At 43.2% G+C, this 26,199-nt stretch overlaps 1 protein-coding gene across 1 annotated transcript in view; it reads right to left on the minus strand.

The window, feature by feature from the left end:
• The window catches only part of SUPT3H (SPT3 homolog, SAGA and STAGA complex component), an 881,555-nt gene extending 877,808 nt beyond the window's left edge, over window positions 1–3,747 (minus strand). The window contains exon 1 of the mRNA XM_030198764.1: window positions 3,377–3,747. The gene's annotated coding sequence lies outside the window, so the exon portion shown is untranslated. The remainder of the gene's footprint in view (window positions 1–3,376) is intronic.
• Between the last annotated feature and the right edge of the window lie 22,452 nt (window positions 3,748–26,199).

Raw genomic sequence — 26,199 nt, forward strand, 5'->3', positions numbered from 1 at the left:
CCCCATAGTTGAAGCCCTGCCCATAATAAACCCACACATACCTTCATTACTTAGTCTGAGCTACGCTGTCTTGTTGCTTCAACTTGAGTAAACAGTTATGAGTGACCTGCATTTTCCATATTTTTAGTTTACTTATGAGGTCTTGTTAGTGAGCATTTTTGAGTCGTCTAAAAAATATTAAACCACAGTGTAAACGGTGCCTAACTGGAGAACTTTAGGTCAGATTCGTATTTTTTTCTAATTCCGGACATGAAGTGAAAGTGTCGTGTTAATGAAGCAGTGCACCTCAAGGCTGCAATGTGGTAAAGACTTATGTTTAAAGACAGCTTTTGGTACTCTTCAGGAGACGGGTGTGCAACCCATTGAATTATCTGACATTTTAATCTGCCTTTTTGTTTCAGTACTTAGAAATGTCCCACATGCTCCTGAAAGCCACAGTATGCAATTTATTTAATTTTTAGTGGGTAGCAATGGTGACAGGTACAGCCCTCCACCTAACTGGAAGGGTGGGGGGGACAGTTTTGATTTTCCCTACTCTGCTTTTTCCCTCCCCCTGCTCCTACTCCTACTCCATTTACCTTGGCAACCTGAAGTTCATAAGCTGTACTCTCTCCTTCACTAGGAAACTTATTTTATTCACCTTGAATCCCAATCACATCTCCCACTTTGCTTGCCTCTTAGTCACCACTGGCCACAAACTAGCACAGCGAAAGCCAAGGAGTTGGAAACCAACAGAAAACAAGGTAGTACGGTGGGCAATACTTTACTGAAGTACAGCCTGACACAGCCACGTTTCGGCAATCAACTGCATCAAGGGCATACAGTCATATCTATAAAACAAGTTATTCACATACGTGATACATTAAAATCATATGGACTACAAACATTTACAGACTAAATATTAAAAATATGATAAATCAGGCCTTGACAAATTTTTATTTCAATCTAGGAGCCAGAGTCCTAGACATCTCATTCCTCTCCCATCCCCTGACCGAGACTCAGGAGCATGAGGAGATCCTCGCAAAGGTTTACTGCAACTCCTTTGGGGCCTAATTCACTACTTTCCCATTGTTTCCAAAGGGAAAAAAAGCTTAGTAAATTAGGCTCTTAATACACTGCTGCAGAGCGCAGGCTGAAGCCTGCAGTTCTTTTTCAAATGTGCTTTCTGCAGCATGCCAGGACCCTCTTAATAGCTCTGCCAGAGATGCTTTACTTCTTTAGTTCAGTTATCAACAAAAGCACAGGGTTTCCACCAGGTTCCATTCCTCTTTCTTCACCCTTGCCACCCTGCCTTTCCTCATCATCCCTTTCTCTCACCCCCATCCCTCATTCTTTTATCCATCCCACCCTCAGTCTCCTCCTCCTCTCCATTCTCAGTCTTCCTGTTATTCCTCTGGTTTCATCTGTCCTTGTCAGTAGTGTCCCACAGTCTCAGCTTTCCTAGTCCCCCTCCCCATAGGTAGGCAGGTTTCCTAGAACAAGGCTTACTTGTATCTACATTGTGATTTTTATTTGGGGGGGGCTTTTACTTAAGTATTATGTAATGCATCCAACTTGTGGACTAAAGATGAGTAATAGATCAATCTTGAAAAAACTTTGTGGGAGGATTGGCCTAGTGGTTAGGGTGGTGGACTCTGGTCCTGGGGAACTGAGGAACTGAGTTCGATTCCCACTTCAGGCACAGGCAGCTCCTTGTGACTCTGGGCAAGTCACTTAACCCTCCATTGCCCCATGTAAGCCACATTGAGCCTGCCAGGAGTGGGAAAGCGCGGGGTACAAATGTAAAACAAACAAAAAAAAAACTTAATTTTCCTTAGAATTTATTTTGACTTAAAATCATCTTTTCTCTTTCAAGAATTGTACTTGAAGTAAATCCTAAATTCGATAAATAAAAATTTTTTTTTTAATTTTTGCTTTTTCCATTTTCTCATTCTAATCATTTTCTTTTCTGTTCATGTTCTCTTTCTTTCCCCATTACCTTCTCTGTTTTTTTCTCCCTTGCTATTTTCTCAGTTCTTTTTGAAGAATACCCCCTTCCTCTATGGTGACCCAAATCAGTGGCAGATAGACCCAAAGTACCAGAACAGGGAATTTTTCTACACCAGCCCATCACCTTACATTGATTCCCATGGTACGTGATGGGCTAAGCCTGCAACAAACTAATAAAACATAGAACCTCTGAGCAACTGCAGGGCTCAAGGCCCTGCTGTTTCCACCCTTCCTTCAGCATGAACTTCTTTCATTAGTAACAGGAAGTTTATACTAAAAGAGGGGGCAGAAACATGGCAAGGACTTGAGCCCTGCAGGAGCTCAGAGGCCCAGCATTTTATTTTTTCTTCCTGGTCCTAAGACTCCCAGCAGCATTCTGCCTCTATCCTAATTACCTCCCAACTGCTTTGCCAATGCCAAGCAGGCCTTCCTTTGCAGCAGGACTCTGCTGAAGTTTGCATTACATGCTGCACGAACTTTGATGCTGGTCACTTGGCTCTAAATCTTGAGATAGTTAGATATTTGGACCACAAGAGCAGCATCAGAGTTCCTGTAGCACATGATGCAAACCTCGGCTGAATCGCAGTCTGGTGGTGGTGGTGATAACCTAGGGACACAAACCTGCTTAAGGGCACAAAATTCCAGGTGCCAGGATATAATTTTTAAGTTTCACAATGACCTGGCACCTGGTATTTGTTGAGCCCTGTGATATACACCATATTGTAAAATGACACACATAATAATGATAAAAAAATATCTGTTTAATCATAAATATATTTCAGTGGGCAAACCCTGAAAATGTGTGTTGGGACTTAAGAACCTCGCTCAGACGTAAATGTGTGCTAAAGGCATATACTGAATGCCAAGTTTTGCTTCAAAATCCTAAGACAAAAATAAAAACTTCTACTTATAATGCCCATCAAAACACATTTCAGAATTTACCCCCCCCCCCCTGAGAGTATAGCTTATAGCAACATCCTAACTTATCATACATATTTAAAATTAACTGTAATATAACATTACCTATTGCTAGTGTATTGCCTTTAATATACAAATAACAATAGTCTGAATACAAATTGGGGATATTAACTGCTCTGAAAATAGGATCAATAATTCAGATTAAGGAGTTTAAATGACAAAACAATGGTATAACATTATTCTGGCACACAATACATATTTCAATTTAAGAATAAAAAAGACATGCTTCCATAAGTTCTACATTGTAAAATAATGTGACAAACCCAACCACCGGTTTTTGTTTTTGTGTTTTAAATATGTGTATATCCTTTTGGCACTATTCACAGCCAACAACTGTTGCTTTAAACCAAGAACTAAAGATGCCAGAGATGTGTTTTTTCAAGAAAAGAAAAAAAGCAGCACGGATTACCTTTGTCTAAATCAAAGACTGCTTCTGCTCCCAAAGAAAAGCATTAAAGTACAAACAGACAAGGAAGGATTCCTTAGAGACGCTGTCTTAAAGAGCTTTTCCCGCGGTGAGTCTGAAGAACAGTCACCGTGAGGTCCTACAGATACAGGCTGCCGAAGCAAAAGCCTGGGGTTAACACGGCTTACAACAGCCTGAAGCGTGCACTCACAACTCACTGAGCAAAACTCTCTTTCTCCACTTCCTTCCCTGTGCCTAAGAGGTGACTACCTGAAAGTGTTGCGCCTGCAAATTGACAAACATTAGCAGCACTAAAAAAATAAATGCTGCATGCTCATAAGTGAAACTCTGAAACGTTCAGAAAGAATAGGTTGTGTGATACCAGAGTGAGGCTTGGAAAGCACTGAGAGACGCTATTGGAGAACCAGAATGAGGCTTGGACCTGCACTAAGAGAAGCTATTGGAGCACCAGAATGAGAGACTTGGAATGCACTGAGAGATGCATTGGGAGCACAAGAATGAGGCTTGGAATGCACAGAGCAACAGCTGAACTGCTATGATGGATAAAGCCGTGCTGCAAAGTTACCCATTCCAAGAGGGAGACTTTTTGGCCGGTCCTGGTTTTAAACTTTCATCCATGAAAGCAGGAGTCACCAGAGGAAATTTACATCCCAAAGCACGGTACTTAACTACATAAGTATTACCATACAGTGACAGATGGTTCATCAAGCATCTTGTTTCCAACAAACAGTGGCCAATCCAGGTTACAAGTACCTGGCAAGATCCCAAAACAGTACAATACATTTTACACTGCTTATTTAAGCAGTGGATTTTTCCTAAGTCCATTTTAATAATGATTTATGGACTTTTCCTTTAGGAAGCCATCCAAAACTTTTTAAACCCTACTAAGCTGAACGCTTTTACATTCTCTGGCAATGAATTCCAGAGTATGAGTAAAGAAATATTTTCTCAAATTTGTTTTAAATTTACTGCTTTGCGTGTCCCCTAGTCCTAGTATTTTTGGAAAGAGTAAACAAGCGATTCACGTCTACCTGTTGCACTCCACTTATTATTTTGTAGACCTCTATCATATCTCCTCTCAGCTGTCTTTTCTTCAAGCTGAAGAGCCCTAGCCGCTTTAGCCTTTCCTCATAGAGAAGTCGTCCCAGCCCCTTTATCATTTTCATCGCCCTTTTCTGTACCTTTTCTAATTTCACTATATCTTTTTTTAGATGCGGTGACAAAAACTGAACACAATATTTGAGGTGCGGTTGCATCATGCCATTATAACGTCCTCATTTTTGTTCTCCATTCCTTTCCTGATAATACATAACATTCTATTTGCTTTCTTAACCAACACTGCACACTGAGCAGAGGGTTTTAACGTATCAACGATGACGCTTAGATCCCTTTCCTGGTCCGTGACTCCTAATGTGGAGCCTTGCATTACGTAGCTATAATTCGGAATCCTCTTTCCCACATGCATCACTTTGCACTTGCTCACATTAAACATCATCTACCATTTAGATGCCCAGTCTCCCACTCTCTTAAGTAGGGTTACCAATCGTCCGGATTTCCCCGGACATGTCCTCTTTTTGAGGGCATGTCCGGGGCGGTCGGCGGATTTTGCCTGGTCAAACGTGGGTGCGTGCGTGCATGCAGGCGGGCGATCAGCGCCGTGGGTCTGGTCTCGTCTCCCTTCCCCTTCCCTACCATGTTCTCTGATGGTCTAGTGACGTCTTCAGGGCAGGAAAGAGACCCCTCTTTCCTGCCCGGAGCGCTGCCTCCCTTGTCCATCATCCTTCTCGGTCGGCTGGGGATTCAAAATGGCTGCCGAGAGTTTAAGTCTCGCGAGGCCACTTCTACTCTCGGTGGCCATTTTGAATCCCCAGCCAAGGCCGAGGAGGATGCAGGCAAGGGCAGGCAGCGCTCCGGGCAGGAAAGAGGGGGCTCTTTCCTGCCCCGAAGACATCACTAGACCACCAGGGCTAGATAGTAAGTGAGGGGGGTATGTGACGGGGGGTGGGGGAGGGGACTATGTGACGGGGAGGGGAATGGGGTGGGATGAGGACCCGAAAGGGGCGTGGCGTGGCGGGGTATGGGCGTGATGGGGCGGAGCAGGGGGGCGTGACATGTGTCCTCTTTTTCAGAGGACACAAAATGGTAACCCTACTCTTAAGGTCCTCTTGTAATTGTTTACAATCCTCTTGCGATTTAACAACTGTAGTATTTGTAGTTCATGATTCTAGCCATAGAAATCAGTGCTGCAGGTCCCATAATGCACAGTGATGAGGTTGGCAGAAATCGAGGACCAGCCAAAAAGCCTCTCTCTTGAAATGAGTAACGTGGCAGCTCTGATGTGCCCAAAAAACTGCACATAGACATACTGCAAGAAAGTAGCCCCCCCCCCCCAAAAAAAACTGCAGAGATGTCAAATTACCCAGTTCCAGGCTGGAGATTTGGGCAGTCCTAGATTTCTGATCATCCCATCAGTACCGTTTTCAATAGGCAGGGTTCAGGCACTATAAATCCCACACTAATCTTTCAGTGCTGTCAAGGGGCTCAATTTTTGGGCAGGAGATGTTAGAGCATGCCCCCAGCACCACCCACTCTGCTTCCTGGCTCTACCTTCTGTCACACTTGAATCCTGTGCCATGCCACCAACAATCCATCTCCCCCTCTAGCAGCAGGAGACATCTTAATTAAACATTATCTCCTGCTGCCCTGAGACAAGTCTCACAATAAGAGCTGTGAGATTTCACAATTATTATCTCCAGACATCTTATTAACACATCTCCTGGCTGTTACCAATGGAGGGGGAGGCTGCTGAGCTGAAGTTCTTGGCTTCCCAGCAGGAGTGTGGGAGATGACTCATGAAAGCAGGAGTCTCCAGAGGAAAGTGGGAGACTTGCCAGGTCTGTGTTTTGAGGATACAAATTCAAAACCAGAACTAGCCTAGAATCTCCAGCTTGGAACTGGGGCCAAGATGCACTAAAAACTTATGCCCCTCCTCCAGGTCTCTCTCAGCCAATCACAGCGCGTTTAGCTGACACCGGTGGCAGCTAAATGCGCTGTGATTGGCTGAAATATGGAGGCGGGGCATAATCGAAACAGACGTCCAAATAGTTTTTTTGATTTGGACGTCCTCACGCGTCCCGATTCTCTCCGGCAGTGGTCATTTCGGGGTGCCTTCAGATTTAACAGTCCAAGCAGCACGACCACCTGTGGCAGACTCCGACTGTCAGAGAGCAGGTCGCAGGCATCCAATCAGCAGAGACAGAGAGCAGCAGTTTGAAAAGGCTGCCTGTGGCACTGAGGACACCCATCACAAAAACATCTGGGGGAAAAAAAAACGTCCAAGTGCTCGTCAGGGACGTCCTTTTTTTGTTTTTGAGTGAAGGACTTCCATGTTATGCACTTTAGAAGGACGTCCCCGACGAGCACTTGGACTTTTTTTTTTCCTTCCGATTCCCTCACAGCAGCCCCAACGAGAGGTGCAGACCTCCCATTAGGTTTTCCACGGTGAGGGGATTGGAAAACGGTAGTGCATCTCATTGTAATACAATTTATACACATTATAATACTAATTTGCTCATCTGCATTACGTTTTCGTTAGCTGCTACCGTGACAGGACAATGCCCTTTTGTGCATGTCCTGGTTTACTACTTGCACGTTAAACTGGCTAGAACCAGTTTAAAACCCACGTTGCTGGCTCGTTAACTTTGGTGCACCTGGCCCTGGGTAACTTGGCAACTTTGAAACTGCAACCAGCCAATGCCAAAAATGTCCTGTCACCAGCTGTCAAAAGCAGTCCAGTTTCACAGGAAAACTGCCTGACTGGTAACAGGGCTCCTGCTGCTGCTGCTGCTGCTGCTGCTGCTGCTGCTGCTGCTACTGCTGCTGCTGCTGGAGAGAGGCAGGGTAGTTTTCACAGTGTTTTCCCTCCCTAGCCACTGAAGGGCAGAATTTGCAAATGCTGCAGCCTTGCAACAGTTACTGAAAGCAAAACTATATTGGCCTTTACCTACTTTATTTTATTTTACTTCTTTTCTGGTTTGTTGATCAGTTCAAAGACCTTGAAAATTCCTGTTATTCTGAGAATTTCTAAATACACAGCCTACTGCAAGGGTGCTGAGTGTTCACAACCCAGTTGGTTTTCAGGATTTCCGCAATGAATATGCATGAGGTCTATTTGCATATAATGAAGGCAGCCATGCAAATAGATCTCATTCACATTCATTGGGGATATCCTGAAAATTCGACTAGGTTGCAGATTGACATTGAGTACCCCTGTCCTACTGCATATGGTATCTGTAGGCTGTTGCAGTGGCGTTCCTAGGGGGGGCGGTGGCTGCGGTCCGCCCCAGGTGCACGGTGCTAGGGGGTGCCACGCGCCTGTCGGTGCCGCTCGTTCCGTGCTCCCTCTGCCCCGGAACAGGTTACTTCCTGTTCCGGGGCAGAGGGAGCATGGAACGAGCGAAGCCGACAGGCGCGCGGCACCCCCCCCCCCCCCCCAGCAGGTAAAAATGCACCCCGGGGGGTGTGTCATTTTGCCGGGGGGAGGTGTCATTTCGCCGGGAGGGGGGAGGTGTCGTTTTGCCGGAGGGGGGGCGCATCAGCGATCCGCCCCGGGTGTCAGCCGCCCTAGGAACGCCACCGGGCTGTTGTTCACTACACGTGATCCAAAAGATGGTTTTTCCAGGGCAATGTGGGCATTTAAGGAAGCCTGGTGCCTGCGTCTGCAGGGCTTCTATTGGTCCAATTGGACCAATAGAAGTCACCGCTGGAAAAACAACCAACCTGCAGCCAAAGCGGTAAAAACCGCCCAATAGGCTGTGACCCACGGCATTTGAAAAAATACCGCAGGGGGCATCGGAAACGAGCCCGATTTCACTGTATATATGCAGAATTGGCAGCTTTGGTCTGTGTCTTTTTGTTATCTTTTTAAAGCAGGGGTTTGCAATCCAGTTCGTGGGACACACTCAGCCAGTCAGATTTACAGGATATTACAGGATATGTAGTTCCAGATTCTGGGACACTTCTGGTTTGCCCCTGACCTGACCATGATTCTCCCTTGGACATTCCCCTTTTTGTGTTGCACATGAGAAGATTTATACATGGTTCTTTATAGAATCAACTAAACGTTCAAAAAGGGTTGGGAATAATAAATCGCTAGAATATAAATCAAAACAAAATCCCATATATATATATAGGATAGACCCTAGCCTGGAGTCCGTGTGGACGCTCTCTGACCCTGTAGGTCTCCGACTTGGAAGGAAAAAGGCCTCAAAGAGCTCTGGGATATGCCATATTTATAGAGCTAAACAGATCAATTCGATCCTTTCTTCATCATCGGCCAGAAAAAAACTTCCAGTACTAGACAGCATCAAGCACCTTCCAATTGTATTCTTTATATTATATATTTTTAGTATTACATCTAATTCTTGTCAATTAACTTGTCTTGGAGAATTTAAATAAACTGTAGTCCTACAAGGTACGTTTACTCTGCTATTTCAATACTTCCAGGCTCGTCTATCCAACGGTGAGCTATAATAGTGAAAAGGACACTTATCTTTTCCATGTGCCTGTTCTTAGTCGTTGGCGTTAGACTCTTCTGCTGCTATCTTTATCTTATCAACACCTCTAAACTCTCGTGTTGTAACTTGCTGTCTTCACCCCTCTGCCCCAAGCCGATGTTGGCCAGTGTTTCACGCTGCTGCGGCAGGGTCTTGGCGGCAGGGTTACCATCCAGACAGACACAGGTGCTCCATCCAGCCAACAGTTGATCATATCCTGGGTTCAGCCAGAAACACCCATGTTTTACATTTACATTTAATTCAGGTTGGTTCCTGAATTGTTCTAAAATTATAACATTTGTTGGTATTTGGGTAAAAACAGAATACTGAATACACCAGAATAGGTAAAAGGCAGCTTGCTTTCTTTAGTATTAACCGGAGTCTGAAGGTTTTAATTTTTAACTCAAGCGTATGTTTTGAAGGAAGATATTTTGTGCTTGTATTTTTAATGCAGTTCCTATAATGTAGCAGAATAAAATGTTTTAAGATCAGCTTTCAGAATATTGACCCAGGGTGTATAAGTTTCTTCTTTTTTTTTTTTTTTAATCTGTTCTACAGTCGACTGCCAAAACAGCAAACTTGTCTTGAATCAAGCATCAAAGTTATATCAAATCATAACATAACATGTTTCATCTTCAAAATAGCGCCTTCATGTTTACTGTAGTCTAGACCAAATGAAAAAAATCTGGAAATTCAAGAAACATAAGTTTCTATTCATGCTTGGAGGATATTCCCAGTCAGGAAGTTCCAAGGCTTGAACAAGGGGCTATGGACTCCCCATCTCACTGTGTAAGTCGGATAACTGTACTGGAAATGTAGGAAGGATTCAAGCCATTCTCATCTGATTTTGGCAGACTAACAAAGGTAGCACACACCAGCAAAAACTCCTTCGTGCAGGTTTCCACTGACAACACTAAACTGAAGCAACATTTACAAATTGTATATTTGCAAATGTCCCAAATTCAAAGTAAGTCTTTACTTGTAGCATTTTGAAGTTCTACATGTCACGCTTAGCTCTTTTAAACAATAAATAGCACTGTTCATTCTTCCCTGCTTCCTTCAGAAGTTACCAATTAGCACTGTGGCACCCATCCTAGAGTGACTGCATTCGTGCTTGTGAGGAACTATGGCCATAAGGCATAATGAGATTCAGTTTGTTGAGAAGAGACTGTATATTGAGACTACAAATTTTAATTTTGCTGATTGTACAGTTGCATATCATGCAGTGAATAGGAAGCTTTTCTGCAGTAAATATTTTTGTCAACCTACCCACCAGCTTGTAAATTCTAGTGACTACGAAGAGTGCACTCACTGTCCTGTTCTGTAATCTGCACAGAAGGGTGACATATTAAAAAAAAGGCTTATTGTCTTACCTGGTTCCACCCAACAATGAAGCAGAAGGCAGCAAAGGTCATAGAATAGATAAGATGGTACTGATTCCAGAAATAGGACCAGGGCAGATGTGTTGGACGAGCTTTAGGACCCATGGAACATTATTGGGACAAAAAGGGAAGAAGGTAAAAGCTAATGAGCAAAGAGTGGTGGTATAGCTGTGAGAGTTCTAGCTGACATGCCCCTTACTGGGCAGTATAGGACATAGACATGTAAATAATGGCACTAAGTCTAAGGATAACACATCTAATGGCAAGGTCCCAGTAGGGGTTAACTGAGAGTGGTCTGGGCCCCCGAGCACTGAGGGTGGTCTGGGCCCCCTGCCCGGCCGCTGCCCGACACCCCCCTACCGCCCCAATGCTACCCCCTACTGCCGCAGCCAATGCCCCGATCCTACCTGAAGGGCCTTGGTGGTCTAGTGGTCTCTGCATGGAGGGGGGAGCATGTTCTTTCCTGCCCGTTGTGCTGCCACTATTTTCCCGCCTGCCGGTGCCACTGTGTTTTCAAAATGGTGGCTGAGACTTCCTGTGGTAGTCTCGCGGGTCTCAACAGTCTGCCATTTTAAAAATATGGCCGTTCTGGGCAGGAGGATAGCAGCAGCACAACGAGCAGGAAAGAACATGTCCCCCCCCCCCCCCCACTAGATCACCAGCACCACGCCTTTAAAGGTAGGACCGTGGAGGGCTGTAGTGTGTGGCGGGCATCTGGGCAGAGCCTCTGGGCCCCCTAGAGCCTCTGGGCCTTCAGTCACTGCCCAGTTGCCCGAATGGTAAGTTCACCCCTGAGTCCTAGAATTCAGAATGCCATCTTATTATTCACTGATAAGCTGCAAGGACCACAATAAGCAAATGGAAAAAGGGTGTGATAGAAGGAAAGTTTAGGACAGATTTTAAAGCTCCTATTATAAGTAAGTAAGATGTTAAAATGATCAGAAGTCAGATGGACTAACACACACACCCTATGGGCAAATGTGGCTCCATCATTATGGAACTCACTGCCATCTGAGCTTTCTTTCCCTAGATTCAAGACAGCCCTTAAAACATGTTTATTTAAGGTCGCTTTTGGAGACACTTACTAAGCTTGCCTGTGTTGGGCATCTGAGACCGCACTTGAACTGCCTGAATGTGACATGGTTACCTTTGTTTCTCTTATCTTGAATGATTGATCTCTTCTTATTCTCTTTCCCTCTCCCTTTCCTGTTTAAAATTATTATTAGCATTTGTATAGCGCTACCAGACGCATGCAGCGCTGAACACCTGATACAAAGAGACAGTCCCTGCTCAAAAGAACTTACAATCTAAGTAATACAGACAAACAAGACAGTTATGGGTGTTTTGGAGTTCCTTTCTGTTTCAAACATTTTTATTTGTATTGTGAACCACTCACATTGTATTGCATGAATAGTGGTATATCAAATAAACTGTAACCATAGCCATAACCATAATGAGCCGAGTGATCACAGACTTTTAATTTAAAAAAATTTTTATTCAGTCACCAACAACAAGAACAATATACAAATCTGTGCATACTCAGTTGGTATAGCAAAACAGGAACAGACAAATGATGACCAAAAGATAATTTTTAATCTCCTCCCCCCCATACATACAGACTCCTCCCCACCATCCCCAATTCAAGAAGAATGCTAGAATAACAGACTTTCAAATAGTAGGTATACAACCAGGGGCCCAGAGGAAATTTGAGGGGGTCCAAGCCCCCGTGGCCCCACGTAGCTACATCACTGATGTCAGGGCCACAACCAAGAGTCTTTCTTAGATGCAAAATAAACATTTCAGCACAGACCACAGCAGACTGAAAATAAGTTAGTCTGTGACACACTGAATACATATGGGAAAGGGGGGGTTACCCTTTACAATGCTGCATCAGGCAACAGGGCTGGCCCAACCATTAGGCAAGATTAGGTGGTTGCCTAGGGCAATAACTTCTGGGGGGGGGGGGGTGGAAGGGAGGCAGCCAAAGAGCAGCTGCAAAAAAAAAACAAAAAACAATAGGTCCTGACATCCTCACAAACTCAAACAAACAACATGAGATTCATTTACCAACATGGAGGGAAATGTAAAATATTCCATATACATAGATTATTCTGGGAAGGGTGGTTTTGGGGTGATCATAACTGTTGTGTGGCAGGCATCCAGACAGAGCCTCTGGGCCCCCTAGAGCCTCTGGGCCCTCGGGCACTGCCTGGTTGCCCGAATGGTCAGTCTGCCGGGCATTGAATATCCAGGTTGAATGCCAGTAGTGGGCAGTCAAACCATTGCCCGCTGCCAGCTCAATTTCAGGGGGTATGTTTATAGAATAGCGCCTAAGTGCAGTTCCACATGTAATGAAAAATTAGTGCCGTAGCACTAATTAACACAACATAAGGGCTATTATTGGTACTTAATGCCAGTTGGCACCTAATTTAACAATTGTTAGGTGCACAACTGGCACTACTCTATAACTTGTGTGCCCAAATTTGTGCACCAGTTGGAAATGGGCACCCAAATTTGTGTTCCAAGGATGTATGTGTGTGTGTGAGCCCTTTGCCTTGCTTTCCCCTGCCCTGTCTCTGCCTGTCCTCTGTACTTTCACAGTCAAGTCCCTTGCTATGGAGTCTATCTTTCTTTATATAGTCTGCAGATGCAGCATATAGAGCCTAAGGGGTATTTTTATTAAGGCGCATTAACATTTTTAACGCGCCTTTAAAGTTAAGGCACATTAAACACTAATGTACCAATACATTCCTATGGGTGCATTAGAGTTTGATGCGCGTCAACTATTAACACACATTAAAAACGCTAATGGGCCTATAGCACGCCTTAGTAAACATACCCCTAAGTTTTTATCTGACACACAAACAATCAGCAGTACAGCCCCTCTTTATATATGCTTAATCTTAGTGTGATATTATTTGCTCTATTTCTGGCTAAGGCTGATCATATTCTTTCAATTTTCACCTTTCTCTCTTAGGAGGTCTTTTACTAAAGCTTAGCTCAAGTTATCTGCAGCAGGGCCCATTTTATTCCTATGGACCCTGCTGCAGATAACTTGAGCTAAGCTTTAGTAAAAAAAAAAAAAGACCCCTTTAGCCTGTAGCTAAAAGCCATTTTATCCCTCTGAAGCTATGAAAAATATTAACAAAAAGTGTTGTTGCTTTCTACTTACATCATAAGCCATGCGATTTGGAAGTAGTGAGGCTGGCATAGGCTTGTTTAGCTGCTTGTCAAACATTTTCAGCGTGATCAGTGAAGTGAATCTTACTTATTTTTTGTCCCTCCCCAAGGCAGCTCTGCTATGTCTCACTAAGCAGAGAGTTAGGCTGCTTTCCTAGCCCTATAGAATATAATAGATTAAAAAAAAAACAAATGAACTTCCAACCAAATCAAAAATGACCTCTTCTCAATTTGTCATTAGTTTTAAACTGAATGTACATCCATACTAGACAAATAACTCAGCTATCTAACTATGTACAGTATAATCTGTTGTAGATGACACCAGATGCCACGAAATGGAGACTGATTGATGCAAGCAACCTATTGTTGATGTAACAGTTTTCTAGTTAAAAAAAAAATCAATTTCTGCATAATTAATGTCACGGTTGTGGTCGTGCCCTTTAGTACAGACCTACTGTTTTTCTGTATCTAGCTCTGTGACCTCTCCATTTTGCCTTTTTTTCCTGTTGTTCTTCTTCCTGTTAGCCAAGTCTCGCATTGGTGTCCCTGAAGCCAGGCCTTGCTTTGGTCTCCCTGCTTCTGCTTAATTTCCTACTTGTGACATCATCAGCCTACTCCTTTATAAGGACTCAGGGAGCTTTCCTGCCTTGCCTTTGCCTTGCAAGTGTACATTTTAAGGGGTTTTGACGTTAGCTTTAGAACTTAGTACAAGAACAGTGCTGGGCAGACTTCTACGGTCTGTGCCCTGAGAATGTCAAGGACAAATCAAACTTGGGTATAAAGTATCACATACCATGTAAAATGAGTTTAGCTTGTTGGGCAGACTGGATGGACCATACAGGTCTTTATCTGTCGTCATTTACTATGCTACTAATATAACGCAAATTACAATAAGTTCAAGAAGCAAATTAATACATGTGCCGTAAATAACCAGGGACCTGTTATGATATTACACTCAATCTGTCATAATTTCTGCTTTTCTCTTGCATTTATAAACATAACATCTGGTCTCTTCAGCCTGCAAAGGCAACCCTCAAAATACCACTTTTAACCCACTAGTGATTCTTAGTATTTCAGGGGTTGGATTTTCTTTTCTCCAAAAAAAAGAAAAGTTCATGTTTATTAGACAACATACTAAACTGTGATAACATGAGCCATTATAATGCATTTATGGACAATGGCATGCAAATTAATTCTGCATTAATTACTTAATCATGCCTCACCAAAATATTGTTAATTTCCTAATGGTAATGGAAATGCATTTATGTTTGCACTTTCTAATGCATTATATTTAATTGTATTAGTTTACTGGTGGCCTCTCTGCCCCATCCATCCCCTTAAATCGTTTTGGTACTCCTGTAACCCCTGTAGAATAATTTCATTATCTTGGTGTGATTTGTGATTCACAGCTTACTTTTGTCCCTCAAATCTCCAATGTCTGAAAATCCAGTTTGTTTGTCCTTTGACAGCTTTGTGCAATCCGTCGTTACTTTAGTCTTGAAACATTTAATTCCTTAAGCCTTGCATTACTGACTATGAGACTCGATTATTGCAATGTTATTTACTTGGGATCTACTCAATCTAACATCAAGAAATTGGAGTCTATCCAGAATACAATTTGTTAAATTGTACAGCGCTGCATAACCCTAGTAGCGCTCTAGAAATGTTAAGTAGTAGTAGTAGTAATACCACTATTTGTTTACTATGACATGCTCAATGTCGCGATCATATCTCTCCTCTATTGCACAAACTCCACTGATTACCTATTAAGTAACGAGTTCTCTTCAAACTTCTCTCTTTTACTTTCAAAGCCTTCAGACTTGGCCTCTCGCAATATCTGTCCTCAGTCATCATCCCATACACTCCAGTTCATCTCCTTTGTTCTCTCAACGATTGCCGTTTGGTTCTTCCTGCTCCCACATTGGCCCAGTTAGAGTTCACCAGGCATCATGCCTTTTTCTTTGCCGCCCCGTCCTCTTGGAATTCACTTCCTTTTGATATTTGTACTGACACCTCCTTCAAAAGCTTTAAAACCAAACTAAAGACATGGCTCTTTCAACAGGCCTTTGACCTCCCTTAGCCTGAGCTTGATCTGGCCTGCAGATTTTTTCCATAGTTCTCCCCTTTCTCGCGCCCCTTTTCGCTTCCTCAGTATTTATTGATTCTCCGTCCCCCCCCCCCCTCATTCCTACCCACCCTTAACCTTCTGTCTGTGTTGTGAGTGTTCTTCCAACTGCTATTATTCATTTTCCTGTCAATTATTGTAGTTCCATTCTGTTTCCTTTTGTTATGGTATTTGAATTTATTTTTGTACACTGACTAGATCTACAAGTTAGGCATGCGGTATAGCAAATCTCAATAAACTATAAACTGTGAGATGACATTTAATTGTACAGTTAATTACCCATTTTACACAGATTTTGTGTTGAAGTTCATGGTAGCTAAACAATACAAATAAAAGCACCGATAATGTGCTTTATTTATGTAATTCACATGATTGCATTTGCAGAATTTGGCACTAGTTAATACATTGGTATTTTCAGCTTTCTCTGCATTCAGTCCATTGAACAAACAGACAGAAAGCAAAGAAAATAAGCTGAAGCCCTGTAGAGGAAATTAGAATTTTTTTTCTCACACTACAGCTCCTTGTGACTCTGGGCAAGTCACTTAACCCTCCATTGCCCCTGGTATAAGTACCTGAATATATGTAAACCGCTTTGAATGTAGTTGCAAAAACCTCAGAAAGGCGGTATATCAAGTCCCATTTCCCATCCCTTCCCTTCTCAAGCCATTTTGTACAGTGTTCAGGCACTGTGCTGCCCCTTCCCTGAATGTCAATCCAGTAGTTTGTCTCTCAGCCCTTTTCTACCAATATGTCTTGGCCTATCTTCATTGGTATGCTCACTGTCCTGCATGTCCCCTCAGCCTCCATACAGCCTGTCATTGTCTGCTGGGCTGTGTGAGCAACCTGTGGCATCAGATCCACTGGCCACAATAGCTTTACCTCTTGCCATAGTCCTCTTCCCATAGTGCCGTTTTGCCATTGCTCTTCGTGGCCAGCCAGTCTTGTGTAGCTGATCATTGCCTTCTAGCCTATGGTTATGACTCCTGTTCTCTGTTGGGCTACAGAGGCAGGTGTCTCCAACCAGTGGTGTTAGGTGCTGCAGCTACAGTGTTTGCCATGGTGCCAGCCCCCCTCCCCCTGCCTGTGGGGCAGCTCTCTTAGGTTTATCAGCTTCTAGGGTTACCATATGGCTCCAGAAAAAGGAGGACGGATTGAGCCAGCCGGGTTTTACTTCCATTGCTTTCAATGGAAGTTATTGAGCCAGCCGGGTTTTACTTCCATTGCTTTCAATGGAAATGCAATGGAAGTAAAACCCGGCTGGCTCAATCCGTCCTCCTTTTTCTGGAGCCATATGGTAACCCTATGACAGCTTCAAGTAATCAAACATTGCTGTCAGGGCTCTAGTTGGTGTCTGTTCAGTCCCTGCAACAGTGACGCTGTGAAACTGTATCACAACAACAGGTCATGGAGAAAAAGACATAAAGATGGACGGACACAATTGGATGAGGCATTTTTTTTTTCTTTTTGAGGAAGAACATCTATCTAGAGGAAACAAAAATCCAAGTATTATAAAAGCATATGATATACTTAGTTTTCTTTTATCTCTAATTGTAACAATAATGCTTGGAATCTGAATGCTAGGCATCCTAAAGAAAAAAAAAAACGTCCACTTTGCACCTCCTCAATTAATGTTTAGGCCTGTTGCCTCCCCAACAATCATGATTCCCCCTCCCCCACACCACCTTTCCCAGAATAATTTGGGTACATGGACTGATAAAAGTTTTGTTTGACTGCAGCTGCTCCTTGGCTCCCCCATAACCTGCTGCCCTAGGTGACTGCCTAGTCCTGCATAATGGTTGGGCCAGCCCCCTGAGCACTAGTGAAAACTTACTTCTTGGAACTAGAGCAGCTCACATTAATTTATCAGGAAAACTATGAGGCCCTTTTACTAAGCCATGGTAGCACTAGCTAAATTGCCGTGTGCTGCCTGATTACCACGGGAGTAGCACATGAGCCCTTTCCACCACGTAAACAGGTGGTAGTAAGGGCTCCCAGAGTAATGGACATGTGCTAATTGGGAAATTAGTGCATGGTCATTAACAGGGAATATAGCAAATGTGGCCATTTTACTGCCGCGCTAAAATTGGCCGAACTGAGCAGTAAACCACGTGCTGGCAGCAGCACTGTCCACTTTTTAGTGTGGCTTAGTGAAAGGACCCCTATATTTGGTTCATGCCATCTTAATAATATGCATTGTAATTAAGGATCCTGGTCTTATGGGCAAATATATGTAATTTAGTCAGTATATTTTTTTACAATCTTGAAAAAACACCAGGGTGTCCTGAAAGTACTATGTGAAATGATTAGGAAAATAACATAAAACCACTCTGATTTCTCTTTATAAGTAAATGAATTGGTTCATGCATACAACAAGCGTCCTTTTCAGAAATACATTAATAGTCTGTGAAATACTGTATAGGGTTAACAATAAAGATGTTGTAATAGATGCACATTCCAGACTAAAAACAGGTCTGTAGAAGAGCCTTGTGTGGTCTCAAAAGTTCATCTACCACAACATCTTTATTGTTGATCCTTTGAAACAGATCACAGCCTACTAAGGACTCTGTTTTTTTCCAGGACCAATGCAATTATTAGAATTCTGCACTATAGAAATTCACTAAAAACCATCTGACCAAGATTTGTGGGTGCTGAGTACCCCTAATATTGAGCAAGCTCATTCACTGTATCCAGGGCGGGGTCATTTATATTGCTGTATCTGAATTCAAGATTACTTGGGACAAGTACATAGGATCTCTAGGGGAGTGGAAAAAAGAGTAGATGGCATGGATGGGCAAACTGGATAGACCATATGGTCTTTATCTGCCTACATTTTTATCTGTTTCTATGTATATGTTTTGGTGTCCTCAATCATTTGCCAGTCAATAGAAATAGAATAAAATAAAACATAGAAAATAAAATAAGACGATACCTTTTTTATTGGACTAATTAGCTTTCGAAGGTAGCCCTTCTTCGTCAGATCAGAAATAAGCACATTTTGATAAGTAACAGCATATATAAGTGAAACATCAAAGTATTTCACTGACAGTCTGAAAGGATGAGGGAGGGGTGGGCTAGGTGAGAAACAGAGAGGGCTGAGAGGATGGGGGACAGGGAGATATGCATGGTGATCAGAGGGTGACAAAGCAGTGAAATTTAAAGTTGACTGTTTACTTTTGTTTCTTTTTCCATAAGTTGGTTAATTTGCTTTTTCATGTGGCTATATGTGGTATCTTTCTACTCAATCATTTGGAAATTTAGGCTCCTATGATGAAAAAGAGAGATACGTGTGGAAAAATTAATGTTTTGAGATGAACAGGTATAAAACAGGTATAAAACACCTTTTACAAAGGTGCACTAAAAATGGCTTGCGGTAGTGTAGGCAGTGGCGTACCAAGGGGGGGGGGGGGCGGTGGGGGCGGTCCACCCCGGGTGTCAGTGGGTGGGGGGGGGGGGGTGATCCGCTTTGCTCCCGCTGCTCCCACTTTACATTTAAAAAAAATTTTTGAAGCGTCGTTGCAGGCAGCGCCTTGCGTCTGCCCTGCTTGTTGTAAAAGAAGTAAATCTCTTCGCTTCGTCGTCGTCGGGCCTCACTATGTCCCGCCCTCGCGGAAATTACCTCAGAGGAGGGCGGGACATAATGAGGCCTGACGACGACGAAGCGAAGAGATTTACTTCTTTTACAACAAGCAGGGCAGACGCAAGGTGCTGCCTGCAACGACGCTTCAAAATTTTTTTTTTTAAAGGTAGGGTGGGAGCAGGAGAGTCAGGTCGGGGTGGGCTCCTCAGATGGGAGAGGGGTATTGTGGGGGTTCTCACATGGGGAGGGGGTTTTCAGATGGGAGAGGGGTATTGTGGGGGTTCTCACATGGGGAGGGGAGGGGGTTTTCATATGGGAGAAGGGGACTGAGTGGGGAGGGGGTTCTCAGATGGGAGAGGGGTTGTTGTGGGGGTTCTCATATGGGAGCAGGGGACTGGAGTGGGGAGGGGGTTCTCAGATGGGAGAGGGGTGTTGTGGGAGTTCTCACATGGGGAGGGGAGGGGGTTTTCATATGGGAGAAGGGGACTGGGGTGGGGAGGGGGTTTTCATTTGGGAGAAGGGGACTGGGGTTCTCAGATGGGAGAGGGGTGTTGTGGGGGTTCTCACATGGGGGGAAGGGGTTTTTATATGGGAAAAGGGGACTGGGTGGGGAGGGGGTTCTCAGATGGGAGAGGGGTGTTGTGGGGGTTCTCACATGGGGAGGGGAGGGGTGTTTTATATGGGAGAAGGGGACTGGGGTGGGGAGGGGATTCTCAGATGGGAGAGGGGTGTTGTGGGGATTCTTAGATGGGGAGGGGGGTTCAGATGGGAGAAGGGGACTGGAGTGGGGAGGGGTTTCCAGATGGGAGAAGGGGACTGGGGTGGGGAGGGGGGTTCTCAGATGGGAGAGGAGAGGGGTGTTCTGGGGATTCTCAAATGGGAGAAGGGGTGGGGTGGGGTGGGGGTTCTCAGATGGGAGAAGGGGACTGGGGTGGGGGTTCTCAGATGGGGTGGGGGTTCTCAAATGGGAGAAGGGGGCTAGAACTGGGGTCTGAGAAGGGGTCATGCCAGAAAATGGGGCATGCCTGGGTCAGGTGGGAGAATGGGTTGGGCTGAAAAGGGGGGCAAGGCATGTGGATGAAGGGGGCTGAAACTGGGGGCTGAAAGGCGGGTAGGTGGGATAAGGGGGCTAATACTGGGACTGGGGACTGAAAGGCGGCAGGGGCTGAAATTGTGGGGACTGGGGGCTGAAAAGGAACAGGGAGAAGTGGCTGGGGCTGAAGCTCAGGACTGGTGAGAGAAAAGGGCTGGGGTTGAAACGGGGGGATAAAAAGAGGACAGGAAGATGTGGCTGGGGGCTAAAGCTCGGGACTGGTGGGAGAAAAGGACTGGGGCTGAAACTGGGGACTGGTGGAATAGTGGGGCTGGAACTGGGGGCTGAAAAAAAGAGGCAGAGAGAGGGGACAGATCCTGGATGGAAGGGGGAGGAGAGGGAGGGCAGACCCTGGATGGATGGGAGAGGGAGGGCAAATGATGGATTGAAGGGGCAGAGAGAAAGGGCAGACAGTGGATGGAAGGGATAGAAAGGGCAGACAGTGAATGGAAGGGGAAGAGAGAGAGGGCAGACAGGGGCAGATGGTGGATGGAAGGGGCAGAGTTAGAGGGCAGATGTAGATGAAAGGGGCAGGGAGAGAGGGCAGACATTGGATGGAGGGGACAGCAGAGAGGGCAGACACTGGATGGCAGAGAGAGAACAAAGACAGATGCTGGATGGAAGGAAGACAGTGAAAAGAAGATGAGGAAAGCAGAAACCAGAGACAACAAACTGTAAATAAAATATATATATATATTTTTTTTTTTTTTGCTTTAGGATAAAGTAGTATTGTAGCTGTGTTAATGTTTATAATAGAACATGTAAACAAGGTAATCTTTTTATTGGACTAATTTTAATACATTTTGGCTAACTTTCGGAGAACAAAACCCCTTTCCTCAGGTCCGGATAGGATATTGTAACAGCACTATACTGTATTGACCTGAGGAAGGATGTTTTGGCCTCTAAAAGCTAAATGTATTAGTCCAATAAAATGGTATTATTTTATTTTCTACTAGTAAAAAAGCCCCGTTTCTGATGCAAATGAAACGGGGGCTAGCAATGTTTTCTTCTGTGTGCATGTGGGAGTGTGTGTCCCTGCCCTCTGGCCTCTCTCCCCTCCCCCCTCTGAGTCCTTCACTGTTACAGAGCCAGTGATTTGATTTCGTGCTCTGCTGTTTTCCTTCACTGACTGTGTTACAGAGAGGGCGGGGCAGACACTCATAGGGAAACCGGATATCTCGCCCCCTTCACACTTCCGGCTGGAGGCTTCATAGAACGTTGGTGTTGCTTTTTATTTAGAGAGATATTTGTTTTATTTCTATTTGTTAATTTGTAAAGTGGTGATTGGTACTTGTTAGTTTTTTCAAATTTACATCTGCTGTCTTTATATTTTGCACAGTACTAGGGGACATTTTCTGTTTCTGTGGTGTGGTGTTGCATTGTATGCAGAGTCTGGCATCTTGGGGGTTCAGTTTAATTTTTGTCTAAATAGAAAGGTTATTATTGCTTATTCTATAGTGGATTAGGGTGTATCTGTGTTTGTGTAAAAGACATGGCTTTCGGTTGGCATTGACTGTGTAAGATGGACGATCTGTGTTATTCTGCCTGGTTTCGTTTTACAGTAGGTGAATTGATGTTCTAGTGCTCACTGTAGTGTTTAAGATGCTTTCCTTTTCCTTGTGTGACTTGTAGAAATTACTGCTTATGGTATGCTAGAATTGCTCTATAGGTCCTGAGTGTTTTGTATTCTCGGCATGCCTAGTACTAGATTTTGGAGGGGGGGATGTTAAAAAATGACCGGCCCCGGGTGTCAACTACCCTAGGTACGCCACTGAGTGTAGGTGTGGGTTTTGCGCACACACCGATCCATTTTTTTAGCATGCCTGTAAAAAAGGCCTTTTTTGCCAAAAATGGAGGTGTGGCAAAATGAAAATTGCCGTGCGTCCATTTCTAATCAGGTGCAAGTCAAAACATCTTTAGATCATTTCATTTGCAGACAAACTTAGGCTTGGTGAAAGCAACCCCGTAGTTTGGACCTGCAAGAAGAAATATCAAACAGTTAGAAGATTTGAGGCTTCTCTGAAACCCCCTCAAAATTCTGAAATTATTTCATAAATGAAATCATTAAGCAATATCTAGGGAAACTGTAGCATACACATATGAAAATATGGTTCTGCTACCATTCCTCTGATCTCACTAGCCTAAATACATAGATCTAATCAAAATGCGCATATGGTACATACACAGAAACCATACTGCAACTCTTTCTTAATCATCAGCACAACTTGCTAGGCGTATTCTGTAAAGTGGTGCGTGTAAATTCTAATGTGTGCTGTTACTGTTACATGCTACATTTGCATGTAAGTGGCAGCAAATAAATTAAGCACTATTCTGTAAGGGTGTGCATAACTGGCATAGCATGTAAATGCAGAGGGGCGCTCAGAAGGGCAGAGTATGGGAGGGGTAGGGGCATTTTGGGCAGTGCTGCCATTTATAAGTACATAAGTATATAAGTATTGCCATACTAGAACAGACCGAAGATCCATCAAGCCCAGCATCCTGTTTCCAACAGTGGCCAATCCAGGTCACAAGTACCTGGCAAGATCCTAAAAAAGTACCATACATTTTACGTTGCTTATCGTAGAAATAAGCAGTGGATTTTCCCCAAGTTCATTTTAATAATGGTCTGTGAACTGTTTCTTTAAACATTTATAGGCAGCCAGTAAACATGTAACTCTTTTTGGCTTTTGCATATTGACTCATGCATGTCTTCAATAGCCAGCACACTTTCCTGTTGGCTGAAAATTGGAAATCTTTCACCAGAAGTCTTAAGGTCTGGTCTAACCATAAAACAAAAGACTGAGTAGTTTGTGAGAGTCAGAAAAGCAACAAAGTGGCATTCAACTTATATCATCCAGATATTTTAATGCAGTGGTGTATGGAGGTATGTCTGTGTATTTTTTTTTTTAAACTCCAACTCTGCATCAATTTAGGAGTTGTACTTCGGTTTCTACTATTGTGAAAATAGTATTCCAAGTTAGACTTACCGGCCTGTAGTTCCCAGCTACACCATCTGGTGATCACTGGATGCCAGAAGATCATCTACTATAACATTAGAAACGCTCTCTCCATTTGTAAGCAATAACCCCCAAATTCTATATATTGTGCCTTAATTTCCATGCAGAAATCAAAGCGTATTCTACAACAATGCAGGTAACTTAATTGGTTAACTAGCTAATCAGTGCTGTTAATTGGATGTTAACAAACAATTATCAGCACTAATTGGCATTAATTAAGATTTACGCGCACAACTTGCTAAGCGTATTCTGTAACGTGAGGTGCGTAAATTCCAAGTCGCATAATTTTAAAGGGGGAGTGGTTATGGATGGTCGTGGGTGTTTCAAAAATCTATGCACATTATTATAGAATACACCCGATCTGCGCCTAATTTAGGTGTTGGAATTTAGGCCAAGTAAAACATGGCCTAAATTGATGTGACCAAATTTGGATGCGCAGAGAGGCACTTGGCGTAGTCTATATACCGTGTGGAAATTTAAGCTGATTCTATAAAATGTAGGCGTACTTTAGAGAATATGCCTAGGTGTATTTTTTTACCACATGGATTTTTCAGGCGCCGTACATAGAATGTAGCCCTAAGTCCAGTATGACCTCATCCCACATGGGTTCTGTAGAGAATCCAGGATCTCCCTGCTTCTAAAAGACCCCGCAATAGGGATACCCCAATCAACATCTGGCATATTAAAATCACCTATTAGTAGTACTTCTTCTTTCACAGCTATATTTTGAATGCCTTCAATTAAATTTCTGCCCATTTCTTCTGTCTGTGAAGGAGGCCTGTTTATCACACCAGCACAGATACATTTGCCATTCCCTCTTTCCAGATTGACCCTTCCTCTTCCTTTCTCAGCCTCTTCCTTACCCTGTAGGTCCTGCAGTTGTGTGTTTTAATATTATCTTTAACATATAATGCCACTCCCTCTCCCTTTCTTCTACCGTCATCTACTATGTTACTATGTTACCTTGTCTTTTCTGAACAGCATGTAGACATTTTAAAAAATGAATGCGGGAGCATTTACCACTTCCTATTCAGGAGACGCTAAGGGCTCCCACTTATAGACACACTACCAGTTAGCATGGCGGTAATGTCAGCATGGTAGCTGATTGGTGTATCCATACCCATTCTCCACCCCTGACCTCAGTCCAAAAAAATAAGAAAAAATAAATACTGCGCACTTACTCCCAGATTCTATATAGTGCGACTTGAGTTGCGCATGCAAATCAGATCATATTGATTAGCACGCACAACATAATTATCTTAACATGCCAATCAGTGCTGATAATTGCTGCTTAACAAGCAATTATTGACACTAATTGGCATTAATTAGAATTTACACGAACAACTTTCTAATCGTATTCTCTAAAGTGATGCACGTAAATTCTAATATGCAGATTGGAAAAGGGGGCATGGCCATGGGCGTGGAATGGGCAGGTTATGGGTGTTTCTAAAAACTGTGCACGTTGTTACAGAATATATCCGCTCTGGGCCAGACTCTATATATGGCACCTAGATTTCTGCATGGAAATAAATGCATAATTTAATTGGCGTAACAAGCCAATTAGCATTTTTAACAGCGCTTAACAAGCAATAATGAGCATTAATTGGCAATTATCAGAATTTATGTGCAGAAATTACTAAGCGTATTCTATAAAGAACTGTGCCTAAATTGAAAAGTGCACAGTTCAAATTAAATGTGCATAGTTTAAAAGGGGCATATTAATGGGCATTTTGTGGGTGTGCCAAAATTTCCACACATAATTACAGAATATGTGTCAGTGCACCTAAATATATTTACATGGATTTACACCAGGTTTTTATTGGCATAAATGGGCATGTGTAGGTTTAGGCGCTACGGTATTGACTAAGTGTAATCTATAAACCGTGCCTAAATTTTATAGAATATGCTTAAATCCATGTAGATTTTTTAGGTGCCATATACAGAAGCTGGCTCTCTGTGCTTAACTTGGATATAGGTATTTACATTAAGTTTTGCTTGGCATAAATGCTCGCGAATAAATTTAGTTGCACGGATGGGTGCTAGGCAAATTCTATAAACTGCATCTAACTTTGGGTGTAGTTTATAGAAAATATCTAGGCATATTTTTTTAATTGCCAATTTTTAAGGCACCATGGAGGAGATTCTATATATGGTGTCTAAAAAATCGACGCTGAAATTAGTGCCGACTAAGCGTATTCTATAATTGGCACCTAGATTTTGGCACCGATTATAGAATACACTTAGTTGATATTTCAGCACCGATATCTGTACGCATCCATTTATGCCAATGAAAACCTGGTATAAATTCAGCATGTAGATTTAGGTACACTGGGCCATATTCTATAACTAGTCGCCTAAATTTTAGATCGCCCATGAAATGCCAAGTTCCACACCCATAACCACGCCCCTTTTTGCCTCCACATTTTAGAAGATCGGTGCACATTGTTACAGAATACGCTTAGTGAGTTGTGTGTGTAAATTCTAATCAGTGCCAATTAGTGCTCATTGTTGCTTAAGTGCTGTTATCAGAGCTCATTAGCTTGTTAAGCCAATTAAGTTATGTGCGGTGTTATAGAATCCATGCAGATTTCAGCACCTAAATCTATGTGCACTATATAGAATCCAAGGGCATATGTAGAATTTAGCCCTTAGCATGTGCTGATGGCAAAACTAATACAGAATGCTTAGTAACAGGACCCCCATTATGACTTATAATATGTCCCCTTGTATACCAAGTAGGTCATTTATTAATTGTTAATGTGCAATAACACCATTATTATGTGTTATCTGCCACAGGACCTGCAGGAATAAACTGGGCCCTGTGGCACATAACCATGTGATAACAGATTATTGCACTCTAACCATTTGATAAAGAC

The sequence above is a fragment of the Microcaecilia unicolor genome, chromosome 3 (assembly GCF_901765095.1).
Source record: "Microcaecilia unicolor chromosome 3, aMicUni1.1, whole genome shotgun sequence".
In the NCBI taxonomy this organism is placed as follows: Eukaryota; Metazoa; Chordata; class Amphibia; order Gymnophiona; family Siphonopidae; genus Microcaecilia; species Microcaecilia unicolor.